The sequence below is a fragment of the Anser anser genome, assembly GCF_964211835.1.
Source record: "Anser anser genome assembly, chromosome: 2".
NCBI classification, from domain to species: domain Eukaryota; kingdom Metazoa; phylum Chordata; class Aves; order Anseriformes; family Anatidae; genus Anser; species Anser anser.
Window position 1 is genome coordinate 102,703,701 of NC_139721.1, and position 18,441 is coordinate 102,722,141.

Consider the following 18,441-nt stretch of genomic DNA (forward strand, 5'->3'; position numbering starts at 1 on the left):
TATTGCATGGGGCTAAATCAGAGATTAATTCATCCCCGAGTCTTCTGGTTTCCTTACAGCATCAGTGCACTGCCATTTTCAATTCTCCCCTGAGCAGCTGATTCAAAGAACTGAGGACTGTTGAAAGGTTCTACAAAAAAACAAAAAACAAACAAAAAAAAACTGAAATAGTTTATAAATCCTAGGAGGGAGCACAACTGCACAACATTTGTAGGACAAGGAGCATTCTTTACTGCAGTTATTTTATCCTGTGATTTATACTCTTCTCTTCCACCTATTACACGGCTACAGTGCTCAGTTCTCCCTTGCAAGAATTCACTTTTGGCCTCAGACTACACTCTCCCTGCCAAAGCAACACTTTCCTTGGGTTTGCACGAGTCTTCTGCATCTGTTTTCTGTGCAACGATGTCAACAAATAGTGTTAAATTCTGTGGATGCATTTGTTCTATGGCCTTTGGTGATATGACAGCGGTTAACGCTATTTCAGTGAGAAACTGGAAGCATCCCGTGACAGTCTGCACTCTAATTCAGAGGGTTTGGGTGTAACTCAATGAAAAGCTTGAGTCTATCCTCCCTCAACCTCTACCCAACCACTGCAATGAAACAGCTACAAGGAGCGGAAAGAATCCACTCCCAAGGCCTGGGGGACCTCTTTACGGAGGTTCAAATCCTGGTTGTGATTGTCCCTGAGCTTTGAGGACATTCAGAATTCAAACACAGGCCAGCCTTTTGGAAACAATCCACCATAACATTAAGGGAATTAAACTCCTGGTTATTAAGGTCTTATGACATTGGCACACTTGATAGCTAGATCTGATTTGTTTTTTTTTATGCTGCTCCTGTATGCATTTGATTTGGTTTTGAATACCAGCCTGGAATCTTGATACCGCTGCAGCTCCTTGTGTCCTCCTCCCTCTTTGGCCAGAGTCAAAATTAGATCTTCAAGCACATTTCCCACCACTGCTTCAAGCAGAAGGCTGAGCCAAGTTTCTGTCTCGCAGCACAGGCAGGTGGGAAGGATCACTTTCACCTTCCCTCCTTTAATACTGAAACACACGGGTTTTCCCCAGAACACAGTCACAACAGGCCACTCAATTTTATACTACTGCTTTACTGTCACGATTGCCTAATTTGATTCTCAGGCTAAATAAATAAATATCCAAGCTGCAATTAATACTTTTGATTCTGCAGTTTGCACACCTCCATAAGCGGCGCTTTAAAGTTTCCATGACAGCACTTCCACCTCTGAGTGCACACTCACTGCCTGGTAAGAGCAGCAGCCATTTGCTGGCAGAGATCAGTGCAGAGCATTAGAGAGCGAGTCCCTCAGGTGGTCTCTCCAATCCCATCCCCTGATGCTCCCGAACCTGTCCCCAAAATGATTTTCATTTTTAAGACCGCTACAGTGGCAGAGAGAACAGCAGCTTTGAAGCAAGTCGGGAAGTTTCCCCTGCAGAAGGGCAGTAAAATGACACGGCACTTCAGGCGGCTTTGCAGCTGTACAGGCTCCTCTACTGCCACAGCGAGCTTGGTGCAACTGCTCTTGGCTAGCCTTTAGCCCCGTGGTGGTGAATGGCTCTTCATTCCCTGGAGAAGTCTGCTCACTTAGGGTTGTGTCACAAGCCACTCAGAATGTGACATCTTAAGGGACCGGTTTCTTAGACGCCAATGGAAATAATAACCTGACAGCAGCCCTCCCCTTAACCCAAAGGCAACAAAAGCCACCCTAATTGTTTCCGTTGCAGGAAGTCCCTTTGGGGATAACAGAAGTCATACAGGATTCGCATCGCTTCCTGGATTTGTCTGCATCTATCAAACAACGCACGGCAGCACAGCCAGCAGCACCCTACCCCTGCTGCCAAGTACAAGCCCAGAGAAAGGAAAGGGATTCAGAGCTAAGGGACTTGGATTGCTTCCTCCACCACTCGCAGGGTGAGAAATTATTTGATATGTAGGCCAGCGAAAGGTCTCCTCTCCTTCGTCTGGAAAGACCCGTCCTGCTAATGCAAACAAAGGAGGAGACAGAAGTTGCAATGCATATTGAAAGTATCAGACAGAAAGAGAGACAGGCACAGCGGGTAGGGAGCTGATAATGCAGACAGGGGAAAGGAAAAAGGGAAGAAAAGAAAAGAAAAAAAAAAGAGAACTTTTAAAGATTCTTTCTAAGAAAAATGAATCTTCACCGTGCCGGTGCTTTTATTAGAATGCCTCTCGCTTTTTTCTTGCTCTCCCTTCCTGACACGGTAAGCTATGTTCAGGCTGACTGTGGCACTCTATCAGGGCACCGTGCTGTCCTTCTCCCAGACGGCTCCCTCCTGACCCCGGCATGCAGAGCTCCAGCAGCAAGTGTGACAGCACCTCTGAGGGCTGCGGATGATCACGGTCCTCACGGTGAGCAGAAACCATCACCTGCAACAGGATTTGGCACGCTTGCCTTTCCAAAATCAAGGGGAAGGATACAAAGCGAGGCTGATGTAAAATGATGTGGGGCAAGGGAAAGTATCAGACCTTTTCATGAGAAAGCTGTTCTTCACGGTGCTATACCTGAGGCAGAGGAGGTGCCTCATTTTTGGAGCTTGAAATGCTGTTCTTCCTTGGAGCACGCCGAAATTCCGCCAAGCAAATCAAGAGTTCACAGCAACTTGGCTATTCTTGTGTTTTTGTTTTGGTTTGGTTTTTTAAGTGTCACTTTTTAAGGTAATTACTGTCACTCTGTGGGACCTGCGGTGTTACTCTCTGTAATACAGAAACAACTAGAGACCCTGCAGCAGCCTCATTCACAGACAGATTCCTGTCCTGAGGTATTTGCGGTCAGAGATAAGACAGACAAAATGCAGAACGCTAGAATAATCCATATTTTACAGGAGGTGTAGGAAGGCAGACTGCAGGCTTGACCCATGCCTCTCCTCCAAGGGAACAGTCTTTCCCCTTGGGAAGCCATGGAGGTGTTGTGCCTGTGATGCTGGTTGCAGCTGAGGATACCCATAAATTAAGTTTATCTAGAAGAAACCACAACTCACTTGCCCTGCCAAATAATACCTACAGGTCTACCTGCAAGTGGACAATCAGATTTTTTGCTATGGCTTTGCTCAAAATGACATGTAGTTTTCTTCCTCTTCTTCCTTTCAATTTCATCAGCTAGTATGGAAAGTAATTCTAGGGAAAAAGGCACAATTTCAGTCACAAAGTAAGACTTACTCTGCAGCTTATTACAGGTCTCTTCAATCCTGTTGAAAGAAGTTATGTAGCCCCTCTTTATTTTAGTTTACTCCTTTGCAACAGAGCTTGCATGTGGCACAGTATGCACCTAGCACCTTCATTCTGAAGACAGAAAGCAGCACAGGCGTCAATAGCATGACCTACCCTTTTCTCATGCTAGCAGGACAGGCAGTTAAGGAAGAACCCTCATGATCTTAACACCCTGGAGAGAGCAATATGACTACCAACCGACAAGTTCAAAATGACAAGCCACAGTTCCCCACGAAAAAGGTATTTCACCCTGGTCTAGCAAACTACACGTCCAGAATCCTCTAAAAATGCTGCAAGAGCCCAAGGCTTTGCACAACTCTAATCTAGTTGAACATTGCCAATCCCAAATGAGGTTACCAAATCAGCGAGCTCTTTCGGAAATTAGAATCTCAGTTGTGAACACAAAATAATACATTTTTGTGCACTCACAAGAACATCTGAGCAAATTGAAACAGGAAAATGTCATGTCTGGAAAAGAAAACAAGTCCATTCCTGTACGTCAGAGCAATCTGCATTCTGGTGATTCTGAAGCCTAAGGGTACTACAGTCTCTCTGAGGACGGTGGTAAAGACATTGAAGAAAAGCAGAGAAATGAACGTTATGTCTCAGTTGCTTCAGGCCAACCACAATCAGGTAAGATCCCAATCTCAGCCATCAAGGACCTCTGGAAAAATGGAGACTTTCCATAATGGACAACAATAGCAGGATGCCAAATCTGCGAAGTTCTGATCAGTTTAAGTTTTGTTGACCCACGTTCTGTAGAAAAGACTCATGCTCCTGGAGAGTACATATGCAAAAAGTTTTGAGAAAATCTACCAGGGAGGAACACAGCTCAATGTTGTGCTGTCCTATTTATGACTGTTACATTAACGCACAGTTAACCTTGCTCACTGGAAGGAAGAAGTAGTCTTCAGTAATACACACACTGTTAAAACAGATACAGAGAGACCAAACAAAAAAAAGACCTACATTAACGTTCAGAAGAGTTTAACAATTAGAAAATTGTAGAAGAAAACTACTAACACTACCACAGTAAAAAGATTGTCCCCAAAACAAGAATTACAAACATACACCATCAAAAGTTAAAACTTTATTATGAAGAAATTCTTGTGTTTTGAAGAAGGCAGACACTCAAGCAGCAACGTTCCTAATTAAAGCCTTCTGCAAAGCCCATAGCTGTTACCCACAGCTCCTCCATGCAGGGGGCTGGAAGCCTTTTGTCAGGGAAGTAGTCAGCAAATCTGTAACCGAGCCCTCTGCACGGGGCTCTGCTCACTCTGCATGCTGCTGACCCGCCCCTCAGAGAAAACATGTAGGAAAGAGACTTGTGACCATGAGGGGGAAAAGGCCTAGTCGTCACCCAGGGAGCTGCACACAAAATGGGCACCAAGAGGGTGCTTGGCCCAGACTCGGTGGAAGAGCCACTGGGTTCGCACAAAGACCCCTGCTCCAGAGCCCCCAGCAAAAGGCAGCGAGGCTGCCCCTACGCGCCACAGGCTGGGCGATGCTGCCATGTATCCTGACGGCCAGCCCTCCTGCTGGGCTTGGATGGAGTCCACCACAGCCCAGGGGCAGGGCAGTGGCACCACTCCCTGGGATTTACATTTCAGGCTGGGCACAGCAGTGTTTGGGCTCCGGGGGACATGGATAGCAGCTAGGCAACAAGCCACGCAGAGACACAGCCCCTGCTGTGGGGGTAAGTTTGCCTACAAAAATGGGAAATCCCTCTCCAAGTGTTTACTTACTCCAAGAGATTTTCTCCAAAGGAATGTTTCAGTCAGGGGATAGATAAGTCACCCCACAGGAGGCTTTGCACAGGGCAAGGTGCTTTCCAGGCTGCCCACCTCTCTCCCACAGCTGCGGCAGCTCACGGGCAGCGCCAGACTCCTCGTGCTGCCCGAGCGCTGCACATCACGTCTTGTCTAAATAACCACGAGCTGAGGGAACTGAACGGTGCCCACAGCTTGTTCGCTGAAACATGTAACAGCACACCCCATGGGATAGAGTTTTGACACATTTAAATCTTAAATACTTCTTGCTACAAAGTTTATGGAAGTTGTTAATTCCATCAGTAGTAATCAAATTAGTGCCCTTAACTGAAACAGGTTATTAATGTGGCAGCAAATCACTCTAGCTGTAAAGATCTGTACCTGCTGGAGACTCGTCTTGGTTTTGGGGTTGTTCATCACAGAATCAGAGAGTCACAGAATGGTTTGGGTTGGAAGGGACCTTAAAGACCATCCAGTTCCAACTTCCCATGAGACCAGGTTGCCCAAAGCCCCATCCAGCCTGGCCTTGAACACTTCCAGGGTTGAGGCATCCACAGCTTCTCCGGGCAGCCTGTGCCAGGGCCTCACCATCCTCCAAGTAGAGATTTTCTTCTTGATAACTAATCTGAATTTCCCCTTTTTTTTAGTTTAAAACCATTGCTCCTTGTCCTATCAGTACAGTCCTTGACAGAGAGTCCCTCCCCAACTTTCCTGTAGGCCCCCTTTAGGTACTGGAAGGTCTCTGTAAGGTCTTCCTGGAGCCTTCTCATCTCTAAGCTAAAGAACTCTTACCCTTTCTTCATAGGAGAGGTGCTCTAGAAATCTGATCATTTTCATAGCTCTCCTCTGGACCCTCTCTTACAGGTCCATGTCCTTCTTCCATGGGGGTCCCAGAGCTGAATGCAGCACTCCAGATGGGGTCTCACAAGAGCAGAGAAGAGGGGGACAATCCCCTCCCTCACCCTGCTGGCCATGCTGCTTTTGGTGCAGCCCAGGTTACAGCTGGCCTTCTGGGCTGCAAGTACACATTGAGCTTTTGATCCACCAGTACCACCAAGTCCTTCTCCACAGGGCTGCTCTCTATCACCCGACCTGTATTTATGTTTGGAATTGCCCTGACCCAGCTCCAGGGCCTTGGACTCGACTTTGCTGAACCGCGCGTTGTTCACACAGACCCACCTCTCAAGGTCCCTCTGGAGGGCATCCCTCCTCACCAGTGCCATAACCACACCACGCAGCTTGGTGTCATCCACAAACTTGCTGAGGGTGCTGAGGTCACGAGAGGCGAAGGTAAAGGCATGGCTGCCCAGGCAGAGGCAGTGCTCCAGTGCACCCAGAGCAGGATCAGACATCACGTCAAACTGTGGATGTTCCCTCAAAAACTTTTACATGCCATCTGTGCCTCTTGTTCATTACCTGCGCACACCAGCTCTGCGCCTAAAGGTATAGTTAAGCCTACACCTACTGCACAGTAACATGACTGAGGTAAAGTTTCACAGGCTTCAGCTTGCTTTCATGTCCGCTAAAGAGCCACGCTGGAAAATCTTAAAGAAGCCATAAAACACTCCCTTCTGGAAAGAAGCCACAGGACAAATTTTTAAGCAAAATTGACTTTCAGATACAGTTTAGGTCCCTTGGACTAAAGTGGCAGGATTTCAATTGATGTAGTAACTATGGAAGCCTTAAGTGATTTCCAGAAACTATTTCAGTCAATCTTATATAAAAAAAAAAGAATCAAGAAATTCATCATGTTGCGCATAATTTCTCTTTACTTGCCCAAAAGCTATGTCAAGTCAAAGCTTAAAAGGAAATTAACTACGGGTATTTTTAGTATTTGTTTCCTAACCAGTCATTTCAGTATTCTGTTTGCATAAGAAATGGAAGGTAGGAGGTTTATGTGCAGATGTTGCGCTCCATTGAGATCATCTGCCATGAGACAGAAAGCAGTTTGAGCAGTCAGAAAAAAGTCTTTTGAGCAGGTTTGCCTCCAGCAGAACCTTCTTTTTTCCCCACATCAGCCACCACTTCCCCTAGGCAGAACAAGTCAGGAATGGTAAAACACTTGCATCGAAATGTGCAACTGCAGACGTGCAACTGCAAGTGTCCAACCACTTGTAATTCAGTTTTACAATAAAAGCGAAAAGTTATGCCAAACTGGGAAGAATTAGCCTTGCTACCTTACACCTTGTAAGTACAAGATCTTTGCAGAATGGCTTGTTTTGCATGAAACAGGTCGTGGTTCTGCTCACAGATCTGAATGAGATGTAATATCACCAGCTAGGTAGATGGGGGGAGAGCAGTGGATGTCATCTAACTTGACTTTAGCAAGGCTTTTGATTCTGTCTCACATGACATCCTGCTAGCAAAGCTGAGAAAGTGTGGGATAGACAAGTGGACAGTAAGGTGGGTTGAGAACTGGCTGACTGGCTGAGCTCAGAGGGTGGTGATCGGTGGCGCAGAGTCCAGCTGGAGACCTGTGACTTAGCGGTGTTCCCCAGGGGTCGGTGCTGGGTCCTGTCTTGTTCAACATCTTCATCGACGACCTTGATGAGGGAACAGTGTCCGCCCTCAACAAGTATGCCGATGACACAAAGCTGGGAGGAATGGCTGACACGCCAGAAGGCTGTGCTGCCATGCAGCAAGACCTAGACAGGCTGGAGAGCTAGGCAGGAAGAAACCAAATGAGGTTTAATAAGACAAAGTGTAGAGTCCTGCACCAGGGAAGGAACAACCACATGTATCAGTAGAGGCTGGGGGACGACCTGCTGGAGAGGAGCTCTGAGGAGAAGGACCTGGGGGTCCTGGTGGACGACAGGTTGACCATGAAATAGCAGTGTGCCCTGGTGGCCAAGAAGGCCAATGGGATCCTGGTGTGCATTAAAAGGAGCGTGGCCAGCAGGTCAAGGGAGGTGATCCTCCCCCTCTACTCTGCCCTGGTCAGGCCTCACCTGGAGTACTGTGTCCAGTTCTGGGCTCCCCGGTACAAAAAAGACAGGGATCTCCTGGAAAGAGTCCAGCAGAGGGCCACAAAGATGACACGGGGCCTGGAGCATCTTCCCTATGAAGAAAGTCCGGGAGACCTGGGTCTGTTCAGCCTGGAGAAAAGAAGACTGAGAGGGGATCTCATCAATGTGTATAAATACCTGAGGTGTGGGAGACAGAGGGATTTGGCCAACCTCTTTTCAGTGGTTTGTGGGGACAGGACAAGGGGCAATGGCCACAAAACGGATCACAGGAAGTTCCGCACCAACATGAGAAAGAACTTCTTCACGGTGAGGGTGATGGAGCACTGGAACAGGCTGCCCAGGGAGGTTGTGGAGTCTCCTTCTCTGGGGATATTCAAGGCCCGCCTGGACACCTACCTGGGCAACCTGCTCTAAGGAACCTGCTTTGGCAGGGGGGTTGGACTCGATGATCTCTGGAGGTCCTTTCCAACCCCTGCAATTCTGTGACCTCACTCATATGCATGATACAAGCTGCAGCCAGTAACCCTGTCCAGCAGCACAAACAGATCCAGAAGCAGTCCTTAGCCTATGTCAGGTGCCTGAAGTTGGGTAGTATAAATACTCCTCCTCCTGCAAATGGCCATGAGAAAATCCAGGAAGCATCTATTAGGCAACTTGAACTTCATTTTTAATGTATTGCAGGGCATAGCTGAACAAGGACTTCAAAGCAAATGCAAGGATCCTCCAGTACTTCTGCCAGCAAGGGGGTGGTTTCTGCCCAAAAAAAGGCTCAGGATACAGTCATGTCTCAGCGATGGCTCTGGTCACCATCTCCTCTGAAAAAGAAACCCACTGAGAGCAGAAATTGGTTGATTAATTTGCCTGCATAACGTGGAGAGGATGGGATCTTTCAGGCAAAAGGTAAGGTCTATCTGAAGTTAGAGAAAGGTTCTCTCACACAGCCGCTGAAGCACAAACATTACGCTACAGACAGTGGGAAAGAATGAAATCAGTGGGGCAAACCCAGACCCCTATGCCCAGAGACTGCCAGCATCCACTCAGACGTAGCAGACAAGCCCTGGACAGGAGAAGGTTTTCCACTATGAGTTGTACAGATCAGCATCTCTCCATAGTGAAAGGCTTCAGCTAAATCCCGTCAAAATTGGAACTTGTAGCTCCAAGAAGTCAAGACTCCTGGAGTCTGTTACTCTAGCACGTTAAGCTACCCCTGAAAAAAACATATTTAGTGTCTAGGAAGACAGAGAGATGCTAGCAAAATGAATCTCAGAAGAATCTGTGAATTGAGCCTGAGTTTTAACTAACCAAAAGCCTATATGCCTATCAAACAGACCAAAGCCCTAAGTCCACAAACAGGGAAAAGAGCAGGGACTGGGGGAGCGTAACAGCACGCTCCAATGGGAGATGGACTGGCAATGCAGGAGGAAACCCTCTCCTCTTTGGGGGTTTCAATTCCTAATGAAACGTGAAAGGGCAGACATGATAGTGTAAAAGCAGCACCTCTTTTGTGGATGGTAAATACTAACCAGGCACAGTGGAGCCCCCTGATCACTTGTGTCTAGTTCCAGGAGTGCATTAGAGGGGTTTTGATAGTCTCTAAGCCACTGCTCCCATCCCTAACACATACAGCATGTATTAATGTATTTTATACATTTTCTTTGGCTTGTTTAATGGAAACGGAGGCTTTCAATGAAAAGGCTGGCTGAGCCAAAGCTCACAAATACCTCGCTACACTGTCTATGCACTCCTCTCTCACTTCTCTGTTCCAAGCCCTCTCCCCACCCCCTCAAAAAAGAGCATTTAAGCAATGTTTTTTTTCCACTTGGCTCATGTGGAAGGTGAGCTGATCTGTGCTGTGAAGTTCTATATTGGTTCATCTTATTTTTTCAGAGACCAAAAAGGGAAGGAATAGAAAACAGCCTCTTTAAATGAAATATGCCCTTGTCAAAACAATTTAACAAATGGAAAAGGCATGCCCATTATGCTGGTTTTCCAGAAGTTCGTCAACCTCACTGTTAAATGTTAGCACGTAAGAAAAATTACTCTATTTGTTCTTTATGGTTTGTTCCTGAGATCAAAGCGCTGCGGGCTGGAGGGTGTTTGACATCCAAGAAACACTCGTTGCTGCAATATTGTCTGTAGTGTCTTTTGTTAGTTTTGTTTCTTTATAAGGCTTTAAAGAACAGCAGTCAACACTTGCAACACATTGGCATCCCATCAAATGCCAAACTCGTCCTTTTAGAGCGCATGGGAGGAGAATATTTTTATGACTCTTATTATGGTTTTCTCCTTTCATTAGGTCCTCTGATAGAAGTAGCTGGAAAGCATCTTGCATCCCAATCTCCTTTCACTTGCAAGAGATTGGTCCAACGGTGAAGTCAACACTATTCATCCTTTATTTAAGAGGAATTAAAGCCTTATATAGATAAACCCAGCAGTTTGTTTTAGACAAATATATAAATCATGAGGAATTTTTTTTGAAAAAAGTTTGTTCAACAGATTTTTTTCAGTAGTTTTTATTTAGCTCCTGTCAGATTGCGGATGATATTCAAAGGGCTGGAAATGTATGTCAGTAATAAAAACTGCTTTATTTAACCAAACCAGTTCAACTGAGTGAATTAGCACACAGAGATGGTTTGAATAGAAACATTTTAACACCTATGGCTCAATTTTAGAAAAGCAGAGCTTCAGTCAAGTTCAGTTAGCTGAGCTAATGTGATTTAAAAAGCAGCTGCCTCAAACCCCACATCAAGATAAGGATGGAAAATTTGTTTGCTGTTGGGAGGTAACCAGAGTTACAAACACATCCTGCTATCTGCAAATAGCTCGTATATTTGAGATTATGATTCAAGTGCAAATAGACTCTCTACTAAATATTTTTTGAGAAAAAAAACACAAAACCATTTCTCCAGAAGATTGCATTTTTTGCAAAACGATGAAGTAAACCACAACTGGTATCCCAGTTTTGATTGGATATAAGCCTACTCTCCTGCTAACAAAAAACATCCCCATAAGTCTATTTTAAATGACACTAAAACTAAGAATGTCTGTGTTTGAATCCTATTTGAGACGTACTTGTTACAGTATTTTTAAAACGTGTGCAAATAAAAAAATGCCATCTGCAGGGCGTAACGGCCATAAATCTAGGATGATCACCTGGCTCAGAGTCTGATCCCCGGCTCCCAGGAGCAGCTTTGCTACAGATAATCTTTTATAAACTTACTGAGTTTCATCTTCACTTCTGTTACATCTTGCACCCCCCACTGCTCCCATGCAGTGTGTTCAGTTTGACTGCTTTCATGGCCAAAGCTCATTTCTTAACCCTAACCTAAATGTAATCCTTGCCAGTTTATGCCCCTCTGTTCCTCTGCCAACACAGGCCTTCAGTACAAAAAGTTACTTTCTGCCATGATGTATTTAGGGAAAAATATGTATCTATATACACACATGCTCTCAGGTTTTCCCTTGCTAAGTCAAGCAAGCCTACTTTTTCTAGCCTTTGCTTGTAAAAACAACCCATCCATTCCCCTGATTATCCCAATACCCTTGGCTAGGCAAGCTTCAGTTTCAGGTCATCTGTCTTGAAAACTACTAGTGAAAACCATACATACGGTCTTAAACAAGGTCTCATTAGTGAACACTGTATGATGCCAGTAGTATTTCCCTATCTGGAAGTATTGTTCCAGAGACATTCTAGGACTGCATTTACCTCTTGCACATCTTCACAGTTTAGTCAGCTCATGAGTGTTTCTTGGTCATTTCCGGACCTCCCAGCTTCAAGCAGCAGGTGTCAGTAATAGCCCCCAAATGCACATTATCTTCTGTGCTCATCAGTTTGATCCCATTTGTAGCCCTCATTCTGTGCATGATCCCAATCCCCTTTCATACTGACAAGTCCCAGCTTTGTGTCATCAGCACATGCTTGATTTGAGACTTAGGAAGAAGCACTTCCCCAGGGTGAACTCCCCAGAACATAATTAACAAATCAATAATTATTCTGAGCAGTGGGTACAACCTGCTCTAAGTAACTTTCAGATCTACGAGAAAGCCATGTCTCTGCTCCAAAAAGTGAAAAAGACAGATGGGTAAACTCAAGTTGGAAGGAGACACAGAGCGTCCAGCATAATTACATTGCTCCTTCTGTGGGAAACCAACAGCAATTTTCCCTAAAGAAGCCCAGTGGAGGTGAATGTAACAAGAAAGACTTCAGTGGGACAAAGGACAGAGCTGCCATACATTCAAGACAGATAGTCCACATTTTAGAAGCAGCATGAATGATAGTATGGCCAAGTTTGTGCAAAAAGGTAACAGAACAACAAATTAATTTGATAGAACAAATAATCTAAATGACAAAGACATTGATTATTTTTAACAAAAGCCTTTCTGCGTTGAGGGAAGACAACACAGAATCCAGGAAGGTCCAAAGAGGGGAGGGATCTCCCCACCAAGAAAGGTGCAGATTCACTTAGAGCAATATAGAGAAGTTGAAACAGTATCTTTAAACGTTAAGGTTCAAGAGAAAAAGATGGAAATTAAATGTGTTAAGAAGGAAATCTGTTTTTGTAAAAATAAAAACTCTCCAGTTGCAAAACTCTTGGGAACAGAAATTTTCAGGGGGAGGAAACCAATGACATTTTAAAGCAAATAACGAGTGGAGCAAGTTTTACTCCACCAAAAAGAATTTTTTTCTTTAAAGCCAACCTATCTTCTCCTAACCTCTTCCTATTGTAGTAAAGAAATTCTTCATTCAGCAGAAACTATTCCCACCTTACAATGCATTTGAGAATGATGTCAAACATAGTACACCGTGCTGAAGTTACTAATGTTAAGTCATCCAATAATCGATTATATTTGAGGCATCCTGTCAGCTCATCCACCAAAAAACCTCTGATTTACAAAACGTGCTCGTCATTTTCCTTCAAACAGAATTCCCAAAACACACATTTTAAAAGTGCTTACTAGAGCAATGACAGAGACTTTTGCATGAAAGCCAACAAGCACCAGAAGCCTACAATGCTTTCTTAAATAAGAGACAAACAACAGAGGAGTCCCCAGACTGCTGTGGGGCCCCAGTCATGCAGCTGAATACCGGAGAGCTCAGTGACGTATCCAAGCTCTTACTGAGCTAGAGCTTGCTACAGTGATGTACTCACACTGGATGCAAAGAGACAGTTCTCTCCTCCTCCCAAAGGATAATCAATTCCCATTCAAAGAAACATTAATACCAAGAGTGGAAATAAACACAAACAGAATAGATCCCTTTTGAGTAACTTGCCTAGTAATTATGAACTTAAAGCATATAAATTGCTTTCCAGGTGGCAGCATTCTACAGTCAAATGAAGAAAATTACAATAATCTTCCTTTTCTGTTACTAAATACTAAACTCAACTCATTTGGATGGGACAATATCAAGTGCATATAGAGATTAAACAAATATGTTTCTCAGATAATTGCATGCAATACCTATTTGAACACACTCATACTTTTTAGCTCTACATATAAATTTTCTTAGGTTTTAATTAAATCTTCCATATAATACAATGCGTAATGAAGTATTATATATAAATGTTATTGAATTTAATCTTTTATACAGGTGCACGTATTTCTACACGTATAAACACATTTTAGGAGAAATTTGTAATACACTTAGACCACTCTGCATTTTTACAATGTCATTATGGATAAATTACAAGATGCTGAAAGACTGAATGAAAGAGTTCATATTCTACAGCTGAGGTGTTAAGAACAACAGAGTCAGGAAATGAGCTAACAAGAGCCCACTCTAACATTTGAATACTAGTAATAGCAGCACATAATACTTCAAGTAAAAAGAAATATGAGAACAAAAGTAATAACTCATTTACAAAAATATAATAACATGAACAATTTTAGAACTTGTGATATTTCACGAAACACAACTGTAGCGCAAAACTCACTACCCATTGGTTTTCAAAATGCTGAGCAAGACAAAAGAGAGGAAAAAAGTCTTAGTGATTTCTCAGAGGGCAATATTTCATCTAAAATATACAGCCATCTAGGCAAAATCTTTATTTCACCTTACCAGAGAGAATATTGCTCATTAGCAGATCCCTGTATGCTACTTAAAGACCTCTTCTGCCTCCATTTTGCAGGTGAACAGCATGAATTTATTTTTCATACAGTATGAAGCTCCTCACAACTGGCTGAAATTCACAAAGTCATCCCACCTCTGCCCAGATAGCACAGCCGGGACTGTCCAGCTGCAGCCAAAGAACCCTCTGCTCCTGTTATTCCTGGTCTATCTCAAACAGGCTGCTGCAATACAGCAGAGCTTACTATATTCGTTGCAAAACTTTTCCTAACTTTCATCAGTTAACATCAAAGCTTTGGACACATCTAAAACACGTCTGCTATGGTAGCTTAAAGAAAGTAGCTCAAACACCGTTCGCTGTAATTCTTGAACCACCACCCTACACAACATATCTCACGTGCCTACATTTTTATCTTGGACTGCATCTGACCAATCATATTGACCAGCACCCGAGGCAATCCTCTTCTCTAACCCATTCCACATCACCACAAGTGGAAGAACAAACCACAGGTATACAGAAGGCTGAGGAGCTACTCAAACATAACAAGGTGGTTCAAAGAGAATTCCCCCACAAAACATCATGTAAACATACATAAGAATTATAAAGTGTGAAATAATAGATTAAGGTAAAACAAAAGAAATCCAGGCATTTGTGTAACATCATGCTCACCAGAAGACATTCCAACAGCTAAATCTTTCATTTTTTTTCCTCCTGTACAGTTCAAAGTATCAAAAATAACAAATAGAAATAAATTAGGGAAAAAATAACAATTCATTAGTGACTTGAAATAATTTCATGTCTAGAATTCACCATTACACTCATCTAGTCCGACCTCTACACACAGCACAGACTACTGAATTGCACACAGTAACTCCAGAATTTAATCAATATCTTTCAAAGACTCCTCTGAAAAGCCTTACAGCCTGAAAGGTCTAAGCAGCACATCAAACAGAGCCATTAGATTTCCCTGATTGCAATTACAACCAACTCTAGCTAATTTTATCTGCAAACAGCCACTTTTAAAGAAAAAAGAAATGCAAAGCTAATGATCAGAATCCCATTCACTGACGTATGACTTGCAGTTTCATTCAGAACTTAAAGACTGATAAACAGTCACAAGTTACAAATTTCAGATCTTTTGGTGAATGCCTACCTTTATTCTTTTTTTCTTCTCCTTCTCTGCCTTTTCATGAATCCTTATTCAAAAGTGACACATTTGTTCAGTTCAGGGAGATTCTTCTCTCTGGAGGGGAAATAATTTTTATCAGTAAGACTCCCTGGTGATCAGGTAGACTTGGAACTGCTGTTAATCAGCCTTTTTGACACGGTAGCTTGAATAGCACTTCCCATGATGCTTTGTGTGTCTACCTTAATTCTTTCCTTTTGAACTCACCATGACTTATAGGTGTCTTTTTTTCCTTTTGTGTGTCTGAAGTTATCCCTCTATTAACTTTAATTGGAAAGGTACCTTTTGTTCCCCTAGAGTAGTCATATACTAACCACTGAACTCCCTAGGCTCAAATTTCTGGGGTAGCAAGAGTTCAGTTTTCTGGTAACTCAAAAAAAAAATTCCTAGTGAAAGATTCAAGGCTTTTTTTTATTGCTAATAAAATAAGTGATATTTACTCTAAAGATGAACTGTTGCATCCATTTGTATCAGGAAATATAGAGACTGCTGGTGCAAGTCGTGGTGAGTTCAAAAGAAAAGAACTAAGGGCAGACAAACACACAAGAGCATCACAGAACCCTGACCTTTGCCATCCACAAACTGCAATACAATGGGTGCTGCTAAAATTTAAAAAAAAAAAAAAAAAGCCATTTTTTAAGTCATTGGGGAAAATAAAAGCTGTTTCATAACAGCAGTAGAACAAACAAAGCTTTGTTTCCTACAGACTTGGACCTTCTCCCAAACTTCACCACCTGCCCTCATGATACTACTGCCAGCAAGAGGCAGGATACACTCCAGCTAGTCTGCACCCCTTTGCACCCCAATTAACCAAGCAGGACATGGCCAGGTCGTTACCAACCATAACATCCCCGCTCCACATGCAACTGCTCTCACAAAATTTGTCAGAGCTTGAGATTGCTGCTGTGCTTCCAGGTCTAGAGGAAGCTGCACAGAGGCCCCAAAAGTTTCATTGAAGGGGAAGGCAGACACATGCTTTGGATGGGGCATATTTCTTTAAGAAACCTAACTCTAAGATATCCTTATGCATTTTGTTGCACATTGAAGAAGTTTCTTCACATCTATTTCATGACTGCAGTCAAACAGAATGCTAAAAATGCGCTATGCTGTGGACTTCAAGTCAGAAGCTATATTTTAACCTTTCCAGGCATTTGCATCTTATCACCTGCATACTGTTCAACAGTATGTATCCACAGAAAATGACCCACAATTAAGCTCTGCTTGCTTTCCTTTATAACAGAGGAGGAATTTGGACTAGTAGAGAGTCTGTGCAACAGTACAGCCATTTCTCCTCCTGCCCCACAGCTCAGAGCACCTTCCTTTGCTATGGAGGCAGCTACCACCCTCTCAGCACCGCCCAATAAAAAAAGACATAGCATATCAAGGTTTAGCACACAGTCAGTAGCCCACTCCTATGGGCAGAAAAATTATTGCCAGCCAGTCTTAGAGCCGACCATTTTTTCTGCATAGGGTATCTGAAGCCATTTTTGCTTTTAAGCAGTGATCTTAGGGCAGCTGTAGATAGCATTAACATTTCAAGCTATAGTTTGAGAAGCTTGGAATCTTCTTGGAGGCTACTGGCACCACGTTTACAATAGTTTACACACACACATATGAGACAATCAAATTCACTCTGTTCAGTACAAGGTCTCTTCATATCTTTCACTAGTGACAGAGAGAAATTAACATGTACAGTATATCTCCTAATGTGTACTGGAGCCTCCTTTCTCAGCTACGATGATGTGAATCATTTATCCTGACCTCCTAATCAGTAGCCAGATAAGGTACCAGCAGATGTGACCAAGATTTCTACGTGCAGTGCTGACCAGATTAAATGTACAACCATACCTTTAATACTGAAGTGTTTTTCTCTTCAATCACCAGCCAGCCACAGTCTGAAATGCAGGTAAAATTTTATCAGGTTCGCAAACAGTCTAATTCAGTATATGAAACTACCTGCACTTCCTTATTTCTGACTACCTTATTCCTCCCCTCTCCCTTTCTAGCATCGGCCACACACTACACACTCAAGGGGTTGTACCCTCTTAAGAATCACAGGCCCAAATTCTCCTTTGCCAAAAAGTTACCAGACCAGACCACAGGACAGGCCTAAAAATTGCATCCCACCAAGTTTGTGACAGCTGAGCCAGTAAATTTGCAGCAAGCCACGTTTGTTTTTCAAAGCCACACATCCAGGACACTGCAGGGCACCCCTCGGGTGAAGCAGACCTGCCGTATGTGTGTCCTTTTGGGGTCCCTGCTTCAGGGACCCTGCAGACTAAAAAATAGAGAAAGTTTCCCTTTATTCACCTAAATTAAAGCCCAAGCAGCTGTTTCTCCCCCAAAAAGCACCTCAACCCTGATCCTCAAGGGACACCCTAGGAGTAAAGACTGCTGCAGTCTCCCCTCCCCAGCTGGCCAACCCCATGCAACCCCAACACTTCCCACCCCTGGTCCTCCCCACTCAGTCTCACCCCTGTAGAAGACAGTATGGCCTGTGACATTACCTCAGCACGGGGCTGGGGAGCAGGGACTGCGGCCACCCCCAGCAGCTCCTCTGTGCCACCCCTTCCTCCTCACACCTCTCCCCTACTCCAGACTGGGCTCTCCAAGGGCTGTCAGGTCAATCTCTGCTGGGCACCTGGAGCACCTCCTCCCCTGGCTGCTCGCAGGGCTGCTTCTCGCACTCCTTTCCTCACTGCCAGGCAGCGTTTGGCCCTTGCTGAGCTCCGCTCTCCCCAAGGAGCCCACCCATGGCCAAGGGGCTCAATCGGGCCCTGTGGTGGTGCCGCTGGAGCCAGCATGGGGCAGCCCTGGCCTCACCTCACAGAGCGGCCTGGCAGCTGCATACACCTGTGCCCAATAGAGGAGCACAGGTGAGGGCTGGGAGGGAGATAGAGGAGGGAACAGGGCTGCTAGGACACAGAAGGTGATTTTTAAGCCAGTTACACACACGTGGAAGCAATGACTGCTGAGGAGCAACACCCCTGCTCGTGTCTTTTTGGGGGTCCTGGTAGCACAGGGCCATTAGCAGCACACGAGGGAGGCACTAGCTGCCTGGGCCCTACCAGTCAGAGGCGGTGTGGGAGCTCACCAGCACCCAGGCTGGCTGCTGGGAGAAGTGGTTAGCCTGCTGAAAGCAAGCAGTGCAGGCAGAAATTAAATTTCTTAGAATCAGCATGTATTTCCCTTCTTTCCTACTC

At 44.3% G+C, this 18,441-nt stretch overlaps 1 long non-coding RNA gene across 6 annotated transcripts in view; it reads right to left on the reverse strand.

Annotated features, from left to right (window-relative positions):
• The window catches only part of LOC310894945, a 64,031-nt gene extending 45,977 nt beyond the window's left edge, over positions 1 to 18,054 (reverse strand). For 4 of the 6 annotated variants that reach the window (XR_014580305.1, XR_014580306.1, XR_014580307.1 and 1 more), the window contains exons 1-3: positions 17,746 to 18,054; positions 17,087 to 17,133; positions 15,206 to 15,295 (exon numbers count right to left, since the gene is read on the reverse strand). This is a non-coding gene — a long non-coding RNA (uncharacterized lncRNA). Of the gene's footprint in view, positions 1 to 12,199; positions 14,764 to 15,205; positions 15,296 to 17,086; positions 17,134 to 17,745 lie in introns of those variants that run through there. The other 2 variants (XR_014580309.1, XR_014580310.1) reach the window with 2 other exon arrangements.
• Positions 18,055 to 18,441: the final 387 nt, after the last annotated feature.